The sequence below is a fragment of the Bombyx mori genome, chromosome 8, assembly GCF_030269925.1.
Source record: "Bombyx mori chromosome 8, ASM3026992v2".
Classification (NCBI taxonomy): Eukaryota; Metazoa; Arthropoda; class Insecta; order Lepidoptera; family Bombycidae; genus Bombyx; species Bombyx mori.
The window spans coordinates 2,589,103-2,613,107 of record NC_085114.1 but is presented as its reverse complement, the minus strand read 5'-3'; the positions used below and the strand labels follow the sequence as shown (position 1 = coordinate 2,613,107).

Genomic DNA, 24,005 nt, shown 5'->3' with positions numbered 1-24,005 from the left:
ATCGCGTGCCCTGCATAAGCTATTGTTGATAAAATAAAATAATGTACTACGACTTTGTAGAACACATTATTATTTACATAAAGTGTTGTGGCAACATATGTCTAACTATTATAGTTATGCCGCAATAAGTGTTCTTTTATTTTAAAAAATAAAACAACGTTAAATATCGTTGAAATTTTTGTTAAAGACCCGAGCAGAGCCGGAGCAGGCCGCTAGTATATGTAGGTATGTTTGTACGTTGCTGTGAGTATTTTAAGTACAAGACACCAACACTATCCTACGTAGTTCTGCCGTGTGGACTTTGCGAGCTTCATTCTGAAGAATTTTTTTTTTATTGCATGCATATCCGTAGAAAAGCGTGCAACGGCCAAAACAGGCTTGACATGGTAAAGTAACACAAGCATTATGGCCTATACGTTTTATATTTTCCTTACGGCATTATGTGCAGGAAAGCGAGACACATCTCGCGTTATAACGCGTTATAACCACGAGTTGCATGATATTTAAAAGGATCCTGATATCATAAAAACTACAAAAATTGGACGCCTACGATGGACAGGACATGTAGCTGGAATGGAGGAGACCAGAATGCCAAGACAACTACTATATTTATTTCTGCCGTAAAGCAATAATGCGTTTCGGTTTGAAGGGCGGGGCAGCCGTTGCCACTATACTGAGACCTTAGAACTTATGTCTCAAGGTGGGTGGCGCATTTACGTTGTAAATATCTATGGGCTCCAGTAACCACTTAACACCAGGTGGGCTGTGAGCTCATCCACCCATATAAGCAATAAAAAAAAGCTCCGAGGGTTAGATGGTGTAGAGCACTACCTGAAAGCTATCGGTGTCAGGAAAGGAGAAAGACCTAAACAGAGCAGTCTGGAGAGACATACTGGACCAGGCTAAGACCCACCCTGGGCTGTACGACCTAAGATGATGATGATGATGATTATGTGAATGCTGCATTTTACTATAAACGCTACTCGGCATCCCTATAACTCGTAATTATGTAATTTACGAGATGACAGGCAAAACCGCGAAAGCAAGCAACGGACATCAACAACTATGCATGCTGTTATCATTTAAGGCCTTGTTTATACGAGCGTTTATTTAAATATTTACGAGATGGAATTAATACTTTATTTATTTATTTATTGTAATTTTATTTATTTACGAGATGACACTGCTAACATTGTTGTTTTGGCAACAATAAAATTGCTATATCATATAGAGTATAGAGGGTTATTTGTAGAGTGTTTTAGTTTTTCGACATTGAAGACAGGTGATATCATAAGAGATTTTCAATATTGTTATAATACAGGAGGCACATATGAAAATTTGAATTATATCAGTATTTTGAACTTAGAACGCAGTGTAGCACTATTGGGATTAACATGACGCGCGGGGTCATCGGCCTCAGGGGACCGCGAGAATTGCCTATAAGTTGTTTTCATCTATTTTTACTTTTTGTATGTTTTATAAATGAGCGAATCCACGGCCTGTTGCATGTGTTTTACGGAGCTAGTCGAGATTTCAACATGAATCCTTGAAACCGTAACTAATGACTGATTCCCGCCAAAAAAAACCAAGATGGTGATAGCTACACGTGCGAATATCCAATACATTAATATGACTAGAATTTCAAAAAAGATTATCAATTTGTTCGATTTGATTTTGATTAGTCATACGCTTGGGGTCCACGAAAAGACGTCCTACATGAAAAAGTATTATTTGAATTTCGTATTTTTTTTTTTTAATGCTTATATAGGTGGACGAGCTCACAGCCCACCTGTTATTAAGTGGTTACTGGAGCCCATAATCATCTACAACGTAAATGCGCCACTCAGCCACCTTGAGATAAGTTCTAAGGTCTCAGTATAGTTACAACGGCTGTACCATCCTTCAAACCGAAACGCATTACTGCCTCACGGCAGAAATACGCAGGGCGGTGGTACCTACCCGTGCGGACTCACAAGAGGCCCTACCACCAGTGAAAATATTGGTTATTTTAGGTTATTTATTACTAGCGGCACCGCTCGGGTCAACAAAAATTTCAATGATATTTGACGTTGTTTTATTTTTTTAAACAAAAGAACACTTATTGCGGCATAACTGTAATAGTTAGACATATGCTGTCGCGATACTTTTTATAAATAATAATGTGTTCTATAAAGTCATAGTACATTATTTTATTCTATCATCAATAATTTTCGCAGGTCACGCAATGTAAAAATATTTTAGGTCATTTTTTTACACCTTGGGTTACTTTATTGGAGTTTTAGTAAGGATCCCTAATTTTTTTCAAAAAAGATTATAGCCTATGTCACTCAGGAATAGTGTAGTTTCCAAACAGTGAAAGATTTTTTCAAATCGGTTCAGTGGTTTGGAGCCTATTCAATACAAACAAACAAACAAATCTTTCCTCTTTATAATATTAGTATAGATAAAGCATAAAAAACAGTGCTTCTGAACCCTGTAGAACTTCCAGGCGTTTCGCAAGCTGCGTTCCGAACGCTCGCGTGTTATTCAAGAGCAGAGGCAATTAATCCGGTGGCGCTGCGTCTTTCGCTTTGTTCCCTTCACTTAATTACGTCGCGAACACAGCGGCTTCCGACTCCCGAATTAAGGACACATTATGCGGCACATTAACATGATGAAAATACCTTTTGGCCGCAATGATACATTGAAGGTTCGGTTTGAAGGTCCTTTAAGTTGGTTACTGGATCGCAGATCATTGCTAGATTGCGTTGTGAGTATAAAGGAACCGTAAATAGTAGAAGGCTTGATGTTAAATACCCGTGGTCTAAAGATAAAGTCGTCGTGGCTTAAAGGATAAGACGTCCGGTACATTCGTGTTGAGCGATGCACCGGTGTTCAAATCCTAGGCGGGTACCAATTATTTTTCTAATGAAATACGTATTCAACAAAATAAATGTTCATGATTTACTTCCAATGTGAAGAAATAGCATCGTGTAATAAAAATCAAACCCGCAAATATATAATTTGCGCAATTACTGGTGGTATGACCTCTTGTGAATCCGCGCGGGTAAACACCACCGCCCTGCCTATTTCTGCCGTGAAGCAGTAATGCGTTTCGGCTTGAAGGATGGGGCAGCCGTTGTAACTATACTGAGACCTTAGAACTGATATCTCAAGGTGGGTGGCGCATTTACGTCGTAGAGTGGGCTGTGAGCTCGTCCACCCATCTAAGCAATAAAATAAATAAAAACCCACTTGATGTTTGATCTTTGTGATTGAGTGAAGATTGAAGAAGAAGGTAGAAGAGTGAACACAGACGAAGAAGGCAGAAGATGAAGGGCCAAGTCAAGATTGCAAAGTCCTATTGTATCATCCGCTAAAAATTTATCACGACTGACATGCATGATGAAGGAACAAAAACGTTTATAAAAATCTATACATTGCAAATTTTTAGTGATAAATGCGCTAAGAGGTACGCTTTCGATCACCGTCATATTTATTGACACCGCGACATTTATGTAAAATTATTAATCATTCCAATTTGTAGGAAGGTTTTTGTATTACTTCCTCTGTGTAGACAATCACTCATCTTAGGATATAACTATTGTGGTTTCCTTTGCATTGTATCATGACCGATGCATCCTTTAAATTGGAAATATGATAGATCGTTTTCCAGTATGTAGGTGACTCAACTACAACAGTGATACGTACTACTTAACTGTATTTCAACATCAGATAGACACAAAAAAATGCTATTGCTTTCACAAGAACTCATGATAAAGTTATAAGCAGTTAATCCAAAAGAAAAGTACAATACATTTGTATATTATACGTAATGCATTTCCGCATAGAATTTCATGAAATTCGGTGACGCCGTGACTCGCGGAATGGCAAAAGTGTTTGGGCAAACATTAGCGTGTTTGCTTTCACTCTAGCCACCGTTTGATTTGATGGCCCCTTGTTTACCATAACAGAAGTTTATATTACAAATATTTGGCAAATACACAATGGTTTATAATAACAAAAACTGTTTATTGGACCAAATAATACATATCGTTGTAAGGATTTTAGTATCGACCTAATGGTAGTTGTTGCTATGAATGAATTCGTCAGCTGCGATAAACAAACGAATGTGACTCTAACTAGGCATTTGTTATTCGTTTTAAATGAACAAGTGCTATTTATAAATTGTAGGGGGAAAAATAATTTGACATTCTTCTTCTTCTTTGTCGTTTCCTCATTACTGAGGGTCGTGACCACCTTGGTCCAGTTTTTGCACCAGCTTCCTCCAATGTTGCCTGCATTCGGCCTGCTTAATGGCGCCCGGGACGCTGGTGTTTGTGGCCTCCTTGACAATGTCCGTCCACCTGGTTGGCAATCTTCCTCGACTTCTCTTTCCTTCCACGGGACCTACAATTATTAATTTTTCCAAGTTCTCAGGATTTTGTCGGGCCACGTGTGCGAAGTACTTGAGGAGACTCTGCATACAGATCGTAGATAGACGGGTCTTGACGTTTAGCTCCGAGAGAATTGACACATTTGTTCGGCGCTCCGTCCATGATACGCCCAACATTTTGCGCCAACACCACCTTTCAAATGCGTCAATTTTTTATTAAATCAATTCTCGAGGATCCACGTCTCAGAAGCGTACAAGAATATGGAGAAGATTTTGACATTAGCAACATTTAAATTTTGTTATCATATCAAATACATATCTGACATAAAAACAAATAATATGTACCAAAATGAACAAATCATTACAAGAAAACTATTATGACTCAATGCTCACACGAAACATCACAACACACAAAGCTCAACTTTGAAATAATATTCAGCAAAAGCACCAAGTACACCTATACATTTAGATGCTTAGCTTGTCTAGTCTGTAACTTCAAATACTCCTAAGAAATACAGAGTCAATAGATAGGATAGAAATGACCAAATTTTTTACAAACATAAATTATTAAGTTAATGTATTTAAAAAAAATATGGTAATTTACAAAACTTGTTTGTAATTTGAATACTTTTTAAAGCATTAAATACAATGTTTAATCGAAGAGTTTGGTATCTTTGACCCAAACATATTTGGTGCAATATAATATTGCAAGAATGAAAGTGAAAGTGGCACCTGTGACAGAGAAGCTTAGGAGTGCACGTTTGGGATGGTATGGACATGCGATGAGACGAAATAAAAATGAGGTTGTTAAGAGAGTGTTAACTATGAATGTGGAAGGATTTAGAGGAAGAGGTAGACCTAAGAAGAAATGGATGGATTGTGTGAAAGACGATATGGGTAGGAGGGGAGTGAGCGAAGAAATGGTATATGATAGAAGAGTATGGAAGGAGAAAACATGTTGCGCCGACCCCAGGTGACTGGGAGAAGGGCAGGATAATGATGATGATGATAATATTGCAAGAAAATTGAGTAATAAAATTGGAAAAACAATGACCAAACAATAAAATAAACATCTGTTTAGAAATGACATTTCTACTGCGTTCTATATTCTGATGTTACTCAAGTCCACTCACATTTTCGACTAGACGATATTATACCCTGTTAATAAAATTGGATGAGAGAGCACAGATAGGTCAAAGATGAGACGAGTTGTACTATATAAAACATCCAATAAAGTCTAAATCTCTACATAGAGCGTAGGTATTCGAAATATTAATTTAACAAAAAACGTATGTGGCAAAGATCAAAGACGCATTTATTAAATTTTAGTCATTGGTATTTTTTTTTATTGTTTTCATGGGTGGACGAGCTCACAGCCTACCTGGTGTTAAGTGGTTACTGGGGCCCATAGACATCTACAATGTAAATGCGTCACCCACCTTGAGATATAAGTTCTAAGGTCTCAGTATAGTTACAACGGCTACCCCACCCTTCAAACTAAAACGCATTACTGCTTCACGGCAGAAATGGGCAGGGTGGTGGTACCCGTGCGGACTCACAAGAGGTCCTACCACCAGTAAGAAATATGTCCCTGCGTTCCCCCGCGGACTGGCTACGGGCTAATCCAGCAATGGGCTATCTAACACTGAAAGAATTTTTCAAATCGGACCTGTACTTTCTGAGATTAGGGCGTCCAAACAAACAAACTCTTCAGCTTTATAATATTAGTATAGATTAATATCATAATCAGCAAAAGTTAAAACTATCATCTTCCAAAAGAGCCAAGAAGAACATAAAATACTCCAAGTATAATCCACCCTTTAAAAGCACCAAATGCTTTAGGACTGTTTTTCTTAAAAGCAACCGCTTCGAGAAAAAACTCTACGCCTAATAAAAATATCATGACTTTAATACATCTTCGATATGTTTCAAATGCTTTCAGCTGCCTCTAGCTAAGAGCTTATGGAACTTTTGAGAACGGTTTTGCTTTGCATAAAGGAAAGGGCAATTTTGTTTTATTCTTAATACAAGTGTGGCGTAGGCATTGTAGTAATTGTTTTTGTCAGCTAAGACCCATGTTCTTTTTTATTTATGTATTACTTTCTAAAATCCAATTACTAGCCCAGCTGGTGGTAGGCGCTCACTGTAAGCTCAAAGTAAGCTCTACATTTGTAAGTCATATCAAAGTCGTGTTTCCATCGCTGTTTGCTATTGTTCAATTCATATTTATTATAGTTTGAATAAGAAATGGCGCCCGACTTAAAACGACATTAGATATTGGCGCCCAACGTGTTGTTAAATTATTCTCAAAGATCCAATTATAAATTTTTCTTTGTAAGGCATTGTTACATTTCAAATGACATGTTTATTCAATTACAACGTAATTTGGGTCATCCACCCTATAAACTTAGGTGAAAACTAGCTGGCCCAGCAAACGTTGTTTTGCCATATAAATTATTTGTAGGAAAGATAAATAACCTAGATATCGACTCCAGCGCTATCTGCCGCAGTGATTTGTAAATCTAAACCATTCTCGAATCCACCTGAAGGCTCACAGAAAGTTTCCTTAAAATCGGTCCAGCTGTCGTTCAGTGACAAACACACGCACAGAAGAAATATATATATTAGGATGATACGAGCTTACTGTTGGTAGGACCTCTTGTAAGTCCGCGCGGGTAGGTATCATCACCCCGCCTATTTCTGCCTTGAAGAAGTAATGCGTTTCGGTTTGAAGGGTGGGGCAGCCGTTGTAAACATACTGAGACCTTAGAACTTATATCTCAATGTGGGTGGCGCATTTACGTCGTAGATGTCTATGTGCTCCAGTAACCACTTAGCACCAGGTGAAGCTGATCCACCCACCTAAGCAATAAAAAAATATTCAAAGACGTAAGTGAAAAATGCGCCTTTTTTAAAGCTGGTCAATCCGTTTACCGAATAAATAGACCAGGCTATGTCCGAGTCCGGTGCTTCCAGAGAAGACGGAGACTGAAAACCTCTTCCGTAACCAACACAGCGACGGTAACCACTCACCATCAGGTGCGCCGTATGCTCTTCTGCCTACTATGGCAACAAAAATACTTAGGTTCATATTGCGTTAACAAAGCGTGTATAACAAAATAACATTATTTTTTATTACTTCATGATATAAAATTTTATTTATCTACATATAAGATAATGCTTTGTATAGACAATATTTGGCTACAGCATTCATTCTCATGTATTACCTAAAGTACCTCAAAAACAATATCGTACAAAGCCTTATAAAGGTGCTATGCAATAAATAAACACGGTTAAAATAAAAACATAGTACATAACTGTAACGAGTTGCTATTCGAGATAGAGCGCTGCATCAATTTTGATTACATATTATTTTTATTTATTTTTATTGCCTTTGTAGGCAGACGGGCATACGGCCCACCTGATGGTGAGTGGACCGTCGCCCATGGACGTCAGCAATGCCAGGGGCAGAGCCAAGCCGCTGCCTACCGCTTAATACTCTCCACAAGCCTCGTTTGAAGAAGGACATGTGATAGCGTTCGGGAAACACCGTGGAGGGGAGCTCATTCCATAGCCGGATGGTACGTGGCAAAAAAGATCTCTGGAAACGCACTGTGGATGACCGCAGTGGCTTCAGGTAGTATGGATGAACTCTACTCCGGTGGCGGGCGGTGCGATGGTAAAAACGAGATGCTGGTATCATCTCGAACAATTCCTCAGAGCACTCCCCATGGAACATACGGTATAAAATACAGAGGGAACCGAGGGAACATCTCCCATGAATACAGTCAAAAATTTTACTTTATGAAAACTATAAAGGGTGATGGTTTACTACGGTTTTTCGATCCGTGGACAAAAATTGAAACATATTTTACACTTTTTATGGTTACCGACTGTAAGAAACTATAAATTATTTGAAACGGCCCGAATAATAAAATGAGAATTAAAAAAAAGCGTGAAATTTTATGTATTGTTACGCAGGCTGACTTAATGTATTTTACCAGTCAAGTCAGTTCTCAAGTGACTATGTAGTACTTGGTTTTATTTCGGAACATTTAAAGAAAAAAACGCTCACAGCTATGATCAGTGAAGCTGTAGTATACGTATTTTGTGAAAAAACTTTTTTTAAGAATACTTTAGTGATTTTATATCTCCTTTTAAATCATACCTTAAAACCGGCTAATTAGATATTTAGTGTCAGCCCGATGATTAAAATTCGATAATGTTTACTGACACCTAAAGATTAAAACTAATTTTACGTATTTCCTTTTCTGTTTTATCATTGAAGACAGACTTAGTTGCTTCATTTGATCTAAGTGACGGTGTCGGGTTCATATTCTATATGGGCCATAACGACCCCAATTGCTAATGAAATATCGTATTTTTTATAGTCCATATAGGCTGACGAGCATACGACCCACCTGATGGTAAGTGGTTACCGTCGCTCATGAACGTCAGCAAGGCCAGGGGCAGAGCCAAGCCACTGCCTACCGCTTAATACTCTCCGGAAGCCTCGTTTGAACAAGAATCTATCATAGCGCTCGGGAAGCATCGTGGAGGGCTTATTCCAAAGTCGGATGGTACGTGACAAAAAAGGTATCATTAGTACCACCAACTACTTTCATTGGATTCATATAATATCATACTAGGACTGGTATCCCACCGTGTTTCAGACGGCTCTTTACTGTTAATCAACAGCAAGTCTTCTTCTTCGGATCCCAGAGCGTCGTCTACCCCAGCACCCAAGCAATAGGACTGACCTAGGACGACCCTAATGACGGCAGGTTGTCGCCGCTGTTGTTTCGTTACTTATATGAAATATCCATATACAGCATCATCCTTTGTTAAACAGTAGGTCACATAGTCAGCCTCCCCCGTGTTGAGGAGAAGCCGAAAAAATTAGGCTTGGTAAACCCATTTAACTATCCATTAATCTTAAGATTATTACTGTGACAAAATCTATATATTAATACGTGAAGCAAAAACTTCGTATCCGTTTTTACGAAATTTGCGCGGATGGAGGAGTATGAAATTTTCCACACTTATAAAGAATATAGAGAAGAAGTGCACGATGCTAATATTTTTTTTAAATAATGCATAAAAGATACATTAAATCAATAAACATTACACACACTACATACCATGTATTTGACGCATGCATGCTATTTATTGTCAAACTTTTGTTCTTGGCGTCTGTGGTCAAATTGCGAATAGATTAAATATTGTTTGCCTTTGTTAATATTTTTTATAGTGTAGTCTTGGCGAAATTTGTGATTATAAAAGTATAATAAAATACAATCATAATAGTGTACAAACTTACAATTCCAATTAATTATAGTCGAATTTCGACTACTGCGGGACCTCTAGTTCTCTTAAACACCCAAAAAAAGAAGTCCATAAAACACTTTAAAATGATTAACCAAGTGAATAAGTTCACGTTTCATTCCGAGAAGCCTAATTAACGGACTAGATTAAGGCTCTCGTTTACGTGAAATACACATTTCCTTAAATCTCTTTCGTCCTAACTCGGGACACTTTAATTCCATCGCCTCGGAGGAAAAAAAATTTTGCATCCAGCCTTCCCTGTTATTGAGATCATGTGAAACTCCGTCGGCCCCTAGAACGGTCTCATTAAATGTAATGGCTGGCGTAATTGGGTTTTTAACTGACAAATTTTCTTTCTTTTTTTTTGCCTTTAATCCTACTTAGAAAAGAAATCGTAACGAGAATCAAACATGCACGAAGGATGCCCCGCTTAGTAGGTAAAGTTGGAATGAATGAAATGGCTGATATGAGAGGTACGCAGTGAATCTATCTATATATATAAAAATTAAATGAATGAAAAAAATTAAAGATATATCGTTAAACATAATATGAAATCACTATATGGTTTATATTCCAATACACTTACATACACATAAATAAATTAACAATATGGATAAACAAGCAAACAACACTAGGCGGATAGGTAATGGTCCTTTACAATTCTTTTAAAGCAGTTTAAAGTTGGAGCACTTCTCACTGCATCCGGCAGAGAAAAGATTAGGGGACAGTCATAAATTGCACTGAAATTCTTCAAGCGGTATCGACTTTATTCGTAGTTCGAAAACAATACTCAAACCGGCTAGGCTGGTACCAATTTTTCGAACTAAATGACTGAACGAATTCCACGGTGAAGGAATTCAATTTTGTAATAAAAATTCAAGCTCGCATAGCATTAATTTGCATTATTACCGATGGTATGGTGTCTTTCTTTTTTTTTTATTGCTTAGATGGGTGGACGAGCTCACAGCCCACCTGGTGTTAAGTGGTTACTGGAGCCCATAGACATCCACAACGTAAATGCGCCACCCACCTTGAGATATAAGTTCTAAGGTCTCAAGTAAGTTACAACAGCTGCCGCACCCTTCAAACCGGAACGCATTACTGCTTCACGGCAGAAATAGGCAGGGTGGTGGTACCCACCCGCGTGGACTCACAAGAGGTCCTGCCACCAGTAATTGTGCAAATTATAATTTTTGCGGGTTTGATTTTTATTACACGATGTTATTCCGTGGAAATCAATCGTGAACATTTGTTGAGTACGTATTTCATTAGAAAAATTGGTACCCGCCTACGGGATTCGAACACCGGTGCATCGCTCAACACGAATGCACCGGACGTCTTATCCCTTAGGCCACGACAACTTGACTGTGAGTCGGCACGGGTAGGTACCATGGCACTGCCTATTTCTGCCGCGAAATGGTAACGCTATCCGCCTTAAGGCGTAGGCCAGCCATTTAACTATAATATACAACTGAGATTTGGACCTCATGTCTCAAAGTGGGTGACGACATGTCTATGAACTCCAGTAACCCCTTAATAACGATTGGGCCGTAAGCTCATTCAACCATCTAACTCAAGGCCAAAATGGAACGAGATATCGCAGTATTTCTGTGTAATTTTTAAACAGAAATCCGAAGAAAAATTCATGTTACAAAAGCATTTCTAAGTATAATTTATAATCCCCGCGGATTAAAGCTTTGAAAGTTATGAATACGATATGGTTTTAATATAAAAAAATCGTTGTCTAGTATCTTATTTCTTAGTTCTTATCTTATCTTACAAATTTTATATTGTATTTTTATTAAATTATTCTTACTTTTCTGATTTCAAGATGTTATCGACTATTGCACTGTCGATTGCACTTATAATTGAGGTAACATCTGTCATGTAATCTATATATTAATACGTAAAGCAAAAACTTTGTATCCCTTTTTACGAAAATTGCGCGGACGGAGGAGTATGAAATTTTCCACACTTATAGAGAATATAGAGAAGAAGTGCACAATGCCAATAATTTTTTTAAATAATGCATAAAAGATACATTAAATCAATAAAGAAAACATTACGGATACACGCATGCATGCTATATATTGTCAAACTTTTGTTCTTGACGTCTGTTGTCAAATTGAGACTAGATTAAATATTGTTTGCCTTTGTTTATATTTTTTATAGTGTAGTCTTGGCGAAATTTGTGATTAAAGAAGTATAAAATACCATTTTATTAGTGTACAAACTTACAATTCCAATTAATTATAGTCGAATTTCGACTACTACGGGACCTCTGGTTATTGTTAATTTGTCAATCTGTATATATTATAATAATGAATCTGCGTAATGTATCTAATCGCATAGCTTCAGAACGCTGGCAACAAACTAGATCACTATTTTTTGGTTGTGTTTGTTATTATTAGGAGAAGGTTCTTATAAAAAAAAAATTAAGGAAATTGCGCGGAAAATTAGAAAATTCCAGAAAACTTAACCACAATATTAAATTTTGTAATGTAACCCTATTGGCGACATAACGTTGACAAAGCGCTTGCTACAAACATCCAGATTAGTATAAAAGAAAATTCAATAAAATCAATCATAAATTTTAATCCCCGAAGCGAACCGAAGGCGGGTCGCTAGTGTTTTTTTTTATATTGATGATCACTTTGTTGCTGTAACTAAATAAATAAATAAAATCTTATCTTAGCTCTCAGTTAGTATCTTATAGCGCTTTTGTGGCTTGAGTATAAAATCGTGTTTGGGTTTGTCAAAACTGTTTTAATTGTATAAATTATGGAGGACCGGATATGCTCTGAGGAGACTATTATCAATATGAGAACTTACGACTTAAATTTAAAACACATAGGGAGGGAACGTAAATTTGTCTCTCCTCATTCGACATCCAACTTATCAGCGTCTTGGGCTCAGCGTATTTATCACGCCGCGTTCAATACAGAGGCGGCTGTAATATTATTATGCAAAGCAAGGGAGTTTGTTTGAAACGCAAGAAATTCGATATCAAGGAGAACAAAGAGAGATTTTTTATTTCAACAGGATGAACGCTTCGTCGATTTATTGTTTGTAATGAATTACCCCGCAGGATGGGTGAGAGTTTAAAAAAATACTCTTTATTTTTGGAGTGACCAAAAATTGTTTGACGACTTAGAAGGTTTTTTTTAATTTTTTTGTTTGTATGTTTAGACGGGTGGACGATCTCACAGCCCACCTGGAGCCCATAGACATCTACAACGTAAATGCGCCACTCACCTTGAGATATAAGTTCTATGGTCTCAGTATAGTTACAACGGCTGCCCCACCCTTCAAACCGAAACGCATTACTGCTTCACGGCAGAAATAGGTAAGGTTGTGGTACCTAACCTACCCGGTTATACTGCTTTAACAACGTAGGTGGGTACGTGGTATAAATCGAAGAAGATCAGAGAAAGCGTAATAATTAAATGTATAATTTGCCTATTGTAACTCAGATCGAAATTTCAGTCAGATGACAAGTTCTTTGTGAAAGCACGTATCTATAATTTGTTCGCGTATGAGATTCGTGGAATGTAAGTATAACGCGTAACTAAATCAAACCCGTTAATAGAAACATAAAACTGGTGGTACCGATTAGCTGGGGAAGGTACAGCCATCCAGCTAAGTTTGCGCCGCGAAGTGATCTTTCTTTCATTTTGAAAGATGGGACAGTACTTTTGAAACTTCGAGCTTTTGGCTTATAAAGGGGTGGGGTATTCGCCTTGTTATCACCGGGCTCCAATAATTACTAAAACATTAGTTAGATCGTGAGTTCGGAGATTAAGTAACAAAATGTAAATTCAAATACAATTTAGCAATATAAGTAGTGATGAATTGGTTCCGCCAAGTAAACGATCATTACAAGAATTTAATTCAATTTCGAAAGACAGTTCCAGGAAAGTCTCTTACCATTTAAAAATGATGGTGATACCAGTCATTTGTCGACTGTGAACATTTTTATTGGTTCAGTTTGATTCACTTATTGTCAATTTAGATTTAACGTTCTTAAAGCTGAGATTGAAAGGCTCTTAAAACTGTGAGGGGATTATTAATAATTGTAATTGCATGTTTAGTTATTGTAAATTTCGAGTATCAGGCTGGAAACCGAAGCACCTGATGTTTTATTTTAATAAAAGCATTACTTGAAAATATTCTTACTTTCATTTCTTAATGTTATAATTTTTATTTATTTATTGCTTAGATGGGAGGACGAGCTCACAGCCCACCTGGTGTTAAGTGGCTACTGGAGCCCATGGACATCTACAACTTAAATGCGCCACCCACCTTGAGATACAAGTTCTAAGGCATTACTGCTTCATACCAGAAATAGGCAGGGCGGTGCTACAAACCGTGTGGACTCACAAGAGGCTACCACCAGTAATAATAAATAATAATTCTAAATACATTGGATTCCGGCATCAATGTCGCTATTCAATGTGCAAAGGACAGGAGGGGATGGAGGAACATAATCCTAACAAAAGTGCTCCGTAAAAGTGACCCTCAGCACCGAGGAAAACAAAGCAAGGAGGAGGAATTCTTAATAGTTAATAATGGTAGATGTGCTCATGGTTGAATGCAGTAAATACCACTATGAGACACTAGGCCCAACTCCAAATTCTTCAGTATAATAGTTGTAACATGTATATACAGACAACTCCTTTGCAACTGATACAATCTATTATATTGTAGAATATTGTTTTAAAATATTGAAATCTGAAACCGTGAATTTGGATTCTACGTTATGGTGCATTTATGCCTTATTATATTATTATGTTACCCATAAAATATTATTTGCTAGTATAAAGTTTTTTATGGTTTGAAAATGGAGTTTAAATATGCCATTCATACTAATTAACTTTGTCTATATCCTTTGATTATCTAAGCATCTTTATAGACCAATATTGGAATTGATTCAATTTTTTTTATCGTCGACACTCAATAAGAATTAAAAAAATATATATTTTATTAAAACTACTTTCAACTTTTCATTCTCCATTATAATGTTAATATTCATTAATCGAATCGCAATAAAACGGAGAATTTGCATATCTAAATAATAATGTTATGTAGCTGAAGTATTTGTTAGTAATCTTTATATATATTACTTCTGTGCGTGTGTTTGTCACTGAAGTCCTCCTAAACGGCTGGACCGATTTGAATGATTTTTTTTGTATGCGTTTGGTTTAGATTCACTAATCAGCCCAGCAGATGGCGCTGCAGTCGGTATCTAGGTTATTTATCTATACTACAACTAAATGGCTGGATCGAGTTGAATGAATTTTTGCAGGACAATGTCTGTCAGGTCCGCTAGTAAGTACATAAAAATAAATTACACTTACTGCTTTGTAGTACTTTCAGCAGTGGCGGGCCCGACCTATTTGGTGGGCCCGCACGCGGTTCTCCTTCGAGTACTTTCTACTATCGGTTGGATTCTAATCCTGTGAACAAAAGAAAACTATAAGGCGGACTGGTAAAAATCACATGCGTAAAATGCAACTAAATAATCGATCGGAGAATGGCCAGCATTACTCTCTGCCTATATACACTAACTCCATATATACACGCCAACCGGAATTCAATGATGATAGAACGTATTGCGAAGCGGTATGGCTGATTGGTATCACTATCCTGCCTGTTTTTGCCGTGAAGTAGTTTCGGTTTGATACAGCCGTTCTATTTATCAGCTGTAGCAAGTTCTTTTTTTTTATTGCCCTTTTAGGCAGACGAGCATAATGCCCACCTGATGGTGAGTGGTTACCGTCGCCCATGGACTTCAACAATGCCAGGGGCATAGCCAAGCCGCCTACAACCTGCTATATAACCGCCCGCCCGCCCGCCTATAACCTGCCTACAACCTGCTGCGGGGCGCCTCTCATCTTGTGATAGCTATGGGCTGTGGCAACTATTTGATGATGTAGCGGGGGAGTCACAACCTCAGCTATGAGGAAAGTGACACGAAGAGGAGGAAGCAAATATTTAACTATTTAGATTGGTCGTGAGCCGTCTGCCGATTTGCAACTTTAATCAATAAATAAATAACCATCTAAAGGACACTAAAAGACCAAAATGAATTATGACGATTGAATGCCGAATGCTCAGATAAGAGGCAACCCAAAAGATTTTTATAACGAATAATAGAAACATACCATTTATTGATGCACAAAACAAATTACAATTATTAGCTAAATCGTACAAGTAGTACCTAGATCTAATCTGGTTTGCAATCTAAATAGTATGTGCACTCAGCACATCCATTTGAATGTAAATAGTTTTGGCTATTGAAAACACAATTGAAATTACAAATATTGGTAACTAGCCATTGTTAAATAGGATATCCTTCACACATCTGACGAATCCCCTGAGTCTAGGTTCAAAGATTCATTCAGGTTGCTATTAACATATAAGTTTATACTAGATGATGACCGAGCCTTGCTCGATTTTTTTTTTTTGATAACGCCATCTTGTTGTTTCTTTAAAACGGTTAGTTGGCCTCAATTAAGAAAAATAGTATTATTATTCGCCAATAGATGTCGGGAAGAGCTGATTATTGAAAATACGAATAAAACAACATTTTCTGAAAATAAATCGTAGATAAATCAATTTATCGCCCCCGAAATCCCCTGTATACTAAATTTTATGGAAATCGTTGGAGCCGTTTCCGAGATTCAGATTATAATTGCTCCATTAAAGGTATAAATAAATAAAATTCTAGGAACAATATGCATTACAATCAGAGATGAAAAAACGGACCAGAGTAGATAACGAAAAAAAAACCTTTAGTGTAGTTCCATGAGTGGTACCGAACGCGAGCATGTCGCATTGTGGATCGGAGGCTTTATTTCTTTTGTGCTCTATCTCGGCATCCGCAGACTCGCGAGGCTGGCAAAATGCCAACAAGCTTTCCGCTAGCTTAAGACGTAAGCTTGGGCGTATTATAAAGAGTATGTTGCTTGCTTGTGAGCAGTAACCGTGCGTCGAAGTCTTAGTGGAAGGAATCTACTGGTTCCACGCGACAATGGTTCTTAAGATGAAGGTTGTGTGGTTTCCTTTGCCAATACACGTTTTGTTAACAAATTCCGGCCGAAATGCCCAAGCTAATGACCAAATTCCAATTGTTGGCCACACAAAAATCTGATAATACAAAAACAAAACGATAGACATCTGTCTGTTTTATTTTATTGTGTCGGGATTTTTATTGCCAGATGAGATCAAGGCTTCAGGTTACTTGCAACGTATGTGATATAGCATCACAATATAGTTGCCGCTATCCACTTTGAGACATGAGAACCTCGTGCTCTGGTACTAACGTAAAGCTGGGTCGATCAAAATTTGTTTTCCCATATATACATGTGAGGTTTTCTATTCAGGCTGGGCCAGTAAAACGGTTGATGAATTGACACAGACTTGATTTTTTATTTCGTCTTAATCGTCTTAAATCTATTTAACTAAAATATAAACGTCTTTCTAGTTCTGAGTTACACCGAGTCTGTCTGCTGTTGCGTCTGGCAACTACCCTCTTCTGGCTTAAAAAATAAAACTAGGTGTTCCGCATTCGTTCGCCGTCTTTCTTACTTCCTTACACGACATCTCCTATCTCTCTCACTCAGTCATGCTTCATATCTGTCATTCATCCATACCGTTCCGTTCTTCCGTTGCAAGAGAACTTCACTATGTCAAGATTTTATTACTGCTATAAATGTAGCTAAATTCATTAACTATTGTGATTAGTAAACAAAAGCTCGTAAACTTCAAGACCACAGCTAAACACAATCGCTCGATTATCGTTGAGTATCGCCCATAGCTCGTAACATGATACCTTAGCAGTTTTGTACAGCTTAATTTAATATTATCGCGCGATATTTATATATGAATAACGTGGAACAGAGCGAAAAGACAGAGTTCACGAAGCGACGCTATCAGATACACATTTAGTTTTTGTGGTAGCACACTTTTGTGTTATATTGAAAGAATATTGCAATTAATAAGACCTATAGTTTTTCTTTATATTGCTTCGCAGACAAACTCACGACCTACAGGTTGCATAGAACCTATAAAAATCGCAACGGAAATATCACTGTCAAGCTTTAAATACAAGGTAGAAGGTAGATAGAAGTGCCAATGACATAATTGAGCAAATGCTAATTATGAAGTAAATAATATAGTTATTGCAAGGCAATTTTTTTTTTCTTAATAGTTTAGAATACTATGATGATAATGATATATTAATCTTTATCTTATATCTTTAAACGAGCAATTCTTGTATATAAATATGTATATAATCTGAATCTCGGAAACGGTTCAACGATTTTCATAAAATTTAGTATACACGGGATTTCGGGAGCGATAAATCGATCTAGCTACGATTTATTTTCAGAAAATGTTGTTTTATTCGTATCTTCAATAATCAATTTAAACATAAACTTTTTATTTGTTATCGAAAGAATAATATCGATATGTAATTCGTATTTAAATATAATTTCTAAAAAACACAATTTATCAAATCATCGGTGATCGTCTAGTTTTATTAATCATAGTAGTCAAAGACGATACCGCGCTTGCCAAAAACCGAAGAATTTAATATTACATATAATGCACATCGCATCATGTCTGAATAATTTAACAATGTTTGTCAAATACGAACAAAACCGAAACATTGTTCAAACAGAAAACGAAACACACGCGCTTAAATTCATATGTTTGCGCTCGTTACTGCATTGCATACATTTATTTCAAACGTGACATATTTGTTTTGATCTCAAAGGTGATTTAGATTAGATTAATATAAGCGCGCTGTAATCTACAAATAGTTTTGAGCGCTTGTCTTTTTCATTGACATACTTTTTTGACCTTGACTTAAATCGCCCGATCACACCGAAATCATATTTGATTTAAAAGCTAGCAACTAATAAATAAGTACTAGAGGATGATGATTTAGTCAACTTAGGCCAGTGTGGAGTTTCTCAACCTTAACGAGACGAACAAAGGTGAGGATCTTCAACTCAAATGTAACGTCTGTATTGCTGTACGGGAGCGAAACTTGGTTTGTTCGCAAGGACTTGATAAAAGAACTTCAAGTGTTTGTGAATAGGTGCCTGCGTCAGATTTTGAAAATCTTTTGGCCTGAGAAGATCAGTAACAAAGAGCTGTAGAGGATCACTAAGCAGACACCAATGGAGAAGGAGATCCTTACGCGGAAGTCACATTTTGGGAAAGCCCGATACCCACCTATCAAAGAGAGTACTGACCTGGAAAGTGTCTGGCACGGGGAAGAGAGGCCGCCCCAGAACAACTTGGCGTCGCTCAGTGGAGCAGGAGCTAGGGGTCTTGGGCATGACGTGGGAGGAGCTAGAACAGACTGCCCAAGACCGATGTAAATGGAAAAATTTGATTCGAGCCCTATACCCCAGCAGAGGGTAATAGGAAAGAATGATGATGATGAGAGCATTCTTTTTTTTTTGATAAATTGTGTTTTTTAGAAATTATATTTAAATACGAATTACATATTGATATTATATTATTTGTTATTTTCTTTCTATAAAAAAAAATTTATGTTTAAGTTGATTATCAATAAAGTTGATTGTTGAAAACAAGAATAAAACAACATTTTCTGAAAACAAATCGTAATTAGATCGATTTATCGCCCCCGAAATCCCCTGTATACAAAATTTTATGAAAATCGTTGGAGCCGTTTCCGAGATTCAGATTATATATATATATATATATTAATATACAAGAATTGCTCGTTTAAAGGTATAAGATATCGCTCATTCACGTTAAGACACGAGTTCGAAATCCCGAAACAAAACTAAACTAAATTTTATGAAAATCGTTGGAGCCGTTTGCGAAATTCAGATTATATTTATCGTTTAAAGATATAAGATACTATTATAGAATATTGTCATTATTAATAAACGCGTGACATTATTACCATATTACAAACAACGCGTTTATTTATTAGGTTGTATGTTTTGTATTTAGGTTGTGTATTTTTATTTTATTTTTTTGCTATTTTTTTTGTTGTTGTTTGAACATTTAAACATTGGAGTATGATACCTACATCTGTACACATTAGACATATTGATACCCACAAGCTGGTATCAATTTTTCCAATGAAATACGTACTTGACAAATGTTCACGATTGACTTCCACTTTGAAGGAATAACACCGTGTAATAAAAATATAACCCGCAAAATTAAAATTTGTGTAATTAATGGTGGTAGGATCTCTTGTGAGTTAGCACGGGTAGGTACCTCCACCCTGCCTATTTCTGCCGTGAAGCAGGAATGTGTTTCGGTTTGAAGGGCGGGGCAGCCGTTGTCACTATACTGAGACCTTAGAACTTATATCTCAAGGCGGGTGGTGCATTTACGTTGTAGATGTCTATGTGCTCCAGTAACCACTCAACACCAGGTGGGCTGTGAGCTCGTCCACACATCTAAGCAATAAATAAATAAATCTTAATTAAACTCACCATATACTTTTATTACTCACATCATATTGTATAATAATATGTTTGGGCTAGTTTCCTAATTACTTTTTCATTATATTGCCTGTGATCGTCAGGAAGTTTTAGGCTTAAGAAGTTAATACACCTTATTCGTAGTATAGTATCGCTATAGTTTCTTGTTTGTTTACTTTGGCTGTTTTAATAAGGTCTTACTAAATATATATATACTAGAGGTCCCGCAGTAGTCGAAATTTGAATATAATTAATTGAAATTGTAAGTTTTTTATTTATTGTTTAGTCGTGTGGACAGCCCACCTGGTGTTAAGTGGTTACCGAAGCCCACAGACATCTACAACGTAAATGCGCCACACACCTTGAGATATAAGTTCTAAGGTCTCAGTATAGTCACAACGGCTGCCCCACCCTTCAAACCGAAACGCATTACTGCTTCACGGCAGAAATAAGCGGGGTGGTGGTACCTACCCGTGCGGACTCACAAGAAGATCCTACCACCAGTAAAAGTTTGACAATAAATAGTATGCATGCGTGTGTGCGTCAAATACATGGTATGTAGTGTGTGTAATGTTCCCTATATTGATTTAATGTATCTTTTATGCATTATTTAAAAAAAATTATTAGCACTGTGCACTTCTTCTCTATATTCTCTAGAAGTGTGGAAATTTTCACATTCTTCCGTTCGCGCAATTTTCGTAAAAAGGGATACAAAGTTTTTGCTTCACGTATTAATATATAGATTGGCTCAATATATAATTAATACGAAATTCGCTTTTAATGAACGCATCTTTAGTTAATACTTCGTTTTTTTGCCCTTGTAGGCAGGTTTATTATCACTCGTGGATGCCAACAATGACGGGGCAAAACCAAACCGCTGATGCATACCTAACGGAGTCCGATTCGGATTTCAGTAGAGTCCAGCATCTTTGCATAGATATCCGGGCACCGTCCTCGTCGAACGCGTCGCTTGCGACGAAGGACTCGAGTGAATTAACCCACAGACACAGCCCACTGAGTTACTCGCCGGATCTCTCAGTGGGTCGCGTTTCCCATCCGGCAGTAGATTCTACGAAGCACTGCTCTCGCTAGGGTCAGTGTTAGCAACACTCACGGTTTGAGCCCCGTGAGCTCACCTACACGTCAAGGAGAAGCTGAAATAGCCTCTCAAGGCTATCAGGATAGGTAGACAAAAAATAAAATAGATGTACATAATATGTATGCTAATCATATGGTGGAGTCTCGAAAATAGATAGGTATCACACTGCACCCTTCGCAAATACAAATCGCTTTGCGACAAAAGATCGAATTATAATCATTGCAATCAAACCCAATTCTCACTTTGAATTGTAAGAAACAGTCCCTACATAGATAGACACTAGTGTGGACTTACAAATTTAACTTCTAGATATTTCCCAAAATAGACTAATTGTATCAATAATAATTAACCACCCGTTTGTTTTGTAAAAAATAAATACGACAATAAATAGCTTACAAAACCATTCCAATTTTAAATTTCCAATTCAATTATTTACGTGAAATACCCACAAATAAAGTAACGGCATTCTCACGTCGTAGGTCCCAAAGGATGATTCACGTGTACTAATATTGTTCCAGAAAAATAATTTATTCAAGAACAATTAGGCCTGCCTGATGTGGAGTCGGCTGGGATTGACGCGAGCGACGGGCCATCTGGGCTAAGGGCCACGACAAGAGCTAGGTTAGGGCTATGCCATCTTTAAAAAATCATGTTTTTTTATTGAGGAAGAGATTTTGGAAATGAAAAAAATATATTTGGCATTCTATTTATTTTTTGTAGTTGCTCTGATCAAGCAGGCAAAAACGGTATCTTTCTAAAATAACGCCCCTATTTTAGATTTAAATTTTGTAAATTTATCAGTTCCCGACTCACATGATTCAGTAATTCAGATCTTCACTAGCAAGACGACTTCCTTCCACTCTCTAATGCTATCTTTCACCAGCACATTGCACCTATTGAAACTCGAATAGTTTTGCCATCGGTTTTTAATGTGAGTTTACGGATAGTTTTTTTTTTTTTTTTTTTTTTATTGGTACCAAGCCAATCGTGGGTCATCTACTACTGTATATAGGCGTTATTTGCAGATTTATATTGATGCGCCTTACAACTTAAATACCGTTGAAACTTTCGTAAAAACATTTCCATGGATTATTAAATTAATATTTCAATAATTTAATAATGAAATTAACCTAATTATTTTTGTAAAGGAGCACCGAATTTTCGCAAATATTTGCCAACCCTATTTCGAAAAGACGTATCTTACTTTTAAATTGTCAAGAATTCGTACGTAAGCAAGAAGTGCTCTTTGTTGGGTCGTAGTCAAAAAAACTCTTTTCTGTTTAATATAAGAGTTTAGGTTATGTATTTATTTGAAACATAGGAATTTGTATAAATAAATCTTTTGTTTTATACAAAAACTAATTTCGTTCGCAACAGCTTAAATTAAATCGTTCAATCATATTTTATTTTCAGATGTAGCTTCAGATTAATCGTCCAGCATTAAAAGCTCAAGAGACATGCTTTTAAGCAGTGTATACAGATGTAGTAAATGTAGAAATAAATAATTGTGCCTTTGATTATTCGAATTCTGTAGATAATAAACTAATATAGAAGTATTATATGGTACAAAATTACGCGCTGTATCTTTTTTTTCTGTTTTAGCTTATCATGCTACCTTACTAAGACACATTGTGTTAATAAATAACTTATATAAACCCAATCCGAATATAAACTATATTGGACGAACACATAATTAATCATTGATTTATTTTGTACCCCAGGACAAATTAGGGAAAAAACACAAAGTTTCTTAACGAAACATTAATACCCAAAGAGCCTTAGTTGGCAATCTTTTGCAAAATTTAATAAAGGCCATATTTTCTGTCGCTTACTTAATCTGGTCACGTCTCCTTAATCAAAGTTAAGTTAATCACGCAATGTTTGACAAGCGCTGCGCAAAAATCTATTGCCCAGCTGGAGTTTTGTCGCAACGTGTAGGATTGTTTGCTAATATTGATTTCATAATAAGGTCCAATAGCGGCCCAACGCATTAATGAATTTGGCCCTTTATTATTCCCTTAATTGAGAGGTTGGGAACTGGGCATTTACTGCAGTTCTTTCAGCATTATGGCAATAATTTTTAGGACGCTTAAGGATACTAACAGTTGGATGTGATGTTTAAGTTAATCATAATTATTTGGCATTGTTGAAAGCTGAATTGGTACGGTCGAATTTTTTTGTCTTTTAGGCATTAAAAAAAAGGTGCAATGAAAGGTACTGTTTTTAGTATTTTACTGCTAAATGCTAGTTGAATATTAAAACAATATCAAAGAAACCAATATATAGCCGATTTGAGATTCTTAATAACATGCTCAATAACTTGTGATATCAGGACAGTCTTATCATTAAAACTTCTACGCCTCCAGCTTTTCGTGTTATGAATCACACACTATCCCAGTCTTCTGTTAAATATAATACACAATACATCTTTGTGCTTCTTCTTTGTACTATATAATTCTTTTGACACATTACCGGCGATAAGAAAACGTAAATACGATTACTTAAGGGCTAGTCGAAAAACAGTAGATAAAAATTCAGGTGAGTTCGAATACTGGTCATATTTAACAAGAAATAAACTTAATTTTAACATCAAAACATGAATCCAAATTTATCCACACACAACGCTTCGTTTCCCATTAAAAAACCCAAACCCTATCAACCGTTCCTTTGGAATCTAGATAGACTTGTAACATTTCTGTGCCCTTATTTCATTTGTAATAACAGGCCC

The 24,005-nt window shown here is 36.7% G+C and overlaps 1 protein-coding gene across 5 annotated transcripts in view; it reads right to left on the bottom strand.

Moving 5' to 3' along the window:
• LOC101745812 (RING finger protein nhl-1) overlaps positions 1 to 24,005 on the bottom strand; it is a 122,180-nt gene that overhangs the window by 68,314 nt on the left and 29,861 nt on the right. For all 5 annotated transcript variants that reach the window (XM_038012399.2, XM_062669647.1, XM_038012398.2 and 2 more), the window contains one exon: positions 15,058 to 15,156. The gene's annotated coding sequence lies outside the window, so the exon portion shown is untranslated. The remainder of the gene's footprint in view (positions 1 to 15,057; positions 15,157 to 24,005) is intronic.